This window comes from Rhagoletis pomonella, unplaced genomic scaffold (genome assembly GCF_013731165.1).
Source record: "Rhagoletis pomonella isolate Grant_MI unplaced genomic scaffold, Rhpom_1.0 Rhpom_scaffold_00013, whole genome shotgun sequence".
NCBI classification, from domain to species: domain Eukaryota; kingdom Metazoa; phylum Arthropoda; class Insecta; order Diptera; family Tephritidae; genus Rhagoletis; species Rhagoletis pomonella.
In genome coordinates this window covers 459,329-462,141 of record NW_023458567.1, presented here as the reverse complement: position 1 = coordinate 462,141, position 2,813 = coordinate 459,329, and the positions used below count along the sequence as shown (strand labels likewise).

Sequence of the window (2,813 nt, the reverse complement as noted above, 5' to 3'; positions counted from 1 at the left end):
TTTATAGCAATTTTATAAACTTTTTGACTCTCTGAAATCCTAGCAGCTCCTTTTCCTTAAGCTGAAATTAGTCAAGAACGTAAACGCAGCGGTACGTAAACCCGTGTCAGCTGACACGATCTATCTTACCAGAATGCCATGTAAATGAAAACTAAGCACCGCAGAATTTTTCTGTAGTTGTAGCCCGTAGCGCAGAAATCTGCGGAATTTAGATTTTTCCGTGTCAGCTGATTTCTCCTTCTTTAGATGGTTGCCACTTCGTCAGTTTTACAGATGGTAAAAAAGATATAAGTTCCTACTCAAAATATGTTTAAAATATTTGAAATTTACTATTGAATAAGGTTTTTGTTGAAAACTAAGTAGTTTATATTTAGCTAAAATCTATTATAGCACGAAAAATTGTAGTTGAAAGGTTAAGTTTATGAAAAGGTATTGATGAGTGGCAACAGTGTAGTAAGCAACACTGAGGGCTCCAGTAATCGACAAAATTCTGCGTATACAGACTGCGTTTAAGTATACGTTCTGCGTTCTCGACTAATTTCAGCTTAAAACCACTTGGAAAAACGACATCGAATTTCCCCAAATAAATTATCCCATTTGTTGTTGGCTTGTGCTTTCACACCAACACACAGGCGGGAGTGTTGCCAATAAATTATTTTCTTAGGCAAAAATGTAGCTTACGCTACGCGCACACTGCAACCGGGATCGGCTGATATCGGCTATATGCGGGCGATATAAATAAACACTTGTGATTATATGAGCACTCTCACACATAAACCGCTAACTGAACCGACATCGGCCGTTGACGTCCGTCAGTGACGATAAATTCAAACATGTTTGTTTTTCTCGTCCGATGTCAGGAAGAAAAGTACCAAAATGGACTGCGCAAAATTAACTTATTGGGTGCAAAAATAAAAAAATTACATATAAAATCACATGTTTAGAGTATATGTCAATTAAAATGTATCAAAATATTTCACTGCTTACAAAATTGTAATGAAAACTAGATTCGTGTGTACAAATAATCTGGTTAAGTGTGGGCATCATTTCGGACGGTCAAATTGTTCGGCCGAAATCGGTCGGCCTATCGAATGCAATGTGCGCCTAGCGTTATTATCTGACTAAAATGGAGCAATTTTTTTTTTTAATCTTGCAATTATAGTTAGAGATTGCGGTTTGGTTTGATTTGTTTATTATATCAAAAATTATCTCCATTCTACTATATAAATAATTAAATATTTACAATATATTGACAAGTTGCGGCTTTTTAAGTTTTTATTGCTTAATTTTAATTATTAGGGGTCTTCTCAAAAGTTATAAACTGTTGATAAACGTGATAAAATAATAAAATTATCATTTTGATAAATGAACTGTCAAACTTTGTATGGAAATCTATGTAACCAAAGTTTATCACTTTATCAAACGATTTTGATGGATAAACGTGGAAACTTCAGTAAAATTCAATTGACAGGTTGCCAGGTGGCCGCTTTTGCTACGAACACATAAAAAGCAAACGAACACAATGGACGAGGAAGAATGAGACGTAACTAGCCATATAAGTGAAATAATAAACAATTTTATTCTATTATTTACCGAGGTGCGTTCATGAAAGAATGCGGATAAACTGGTAAATTTAAGAAATGTATCCCTTTATCACTTTAGATGAAGACCCCTATTATATTGTTAAAATATAGCTAACTCTACAACAAAAACTAAATAGGTCATGGATTAAAATTTTGTAAAAAAAATAAAAAGTAATACGACAAAGTCGCAGTAAAATTTTGGTATGCAGTCTTATAGCCCATTAAATTTTAATATCTTAAAGTGGTTGTTGTTGTTGTAACGGCATACAAATTATCCAAAAAGCTTTTGGGGAGTGTTGCTTGAGTGATATACTACGTTTATACGTAAGCTATTTGCAAAAAAAATAATTTGCAAATACCTAACTCACTGTTTATTCGATGGTGAAAAATTCTTTTTTAATATTGCCTGATTATAAAAAGGCAATAATATGACCATCGAAAAAGAAAATAAAGTTAAAAATGGCAACGTCTTGATTATAAAAAGGCAATAAGATGACCATCGAAAAAGAAAATAAACCTAAGAATGGCGGCGTCTTGCGCTTATTTGCAGATAGTACCACTAATCAATTCTTATTTGCGAAATTTAGTTATTTGCAAATAAAAAATTAACTCAGCGTTTATACGGCAAACTACCATTTTGCAAATTGTTATTTGCAAATAATACGTGCGTATAAACGTTGTAATAGTCCTTGGCCAGCAGTGTTGCCAGAACTTTTTGGGGTGACCGGCTAGATTGAACAAAAAAACGGCTAAAAACGGCTAAAATATTTCAACTAGAATTAACTTTTTTTTAATATATAAATTACAATTACAGCATTAGTATTAGTATATTTGTAAAATATGGCCAAAAAAGAAGATTCGCCCTTTGCAAGCCAAATTTATATTTTCCACCAAAATTAACTCATTACCATTATGAAGAAGTCTGCGAAATCAGAAAATACAGTGAAGGCGTGCGTGAGCTCGCAAACCGCTCACGCAAGCGAGATCGGCTAGCACGTGAAGACGGCCAGTTAAGTAAAAATTGGCAAACAATTCAGCAAAGTGAAATTGTTGAGTGGTAGCACTGTGACTTCGAGACTCGCTGAATAAATGACCCGTAATGCTGAATTCCTGTCTGACGCGTTTTTGCAGTAAGGGTGGGTAACTCTGTAAATTTTGGTGTGCTGACTCAGTAACTCCAACCCACTTTAATGAGTCAGCACAGTGAGCTGGCACAAGTGTGCTATCGCA

At 34.4% G+C, this 2,813-nt stretch overlaps 1 protein-coding gene across 2 annotated transcripts in view; it reads left to right on the top strand.

Moving 5' to 3' along the window:
• Nucleotides 1-2,813, top strand: part of LOC118748421 (raf homolog serine/threonine-protein kinase Raf) — a gene marked incomplete at its 5' end in the record, with an annotated part of 10,053 nt that overhangs the window by 3,042 nt on the left and 4,198 nt on the right.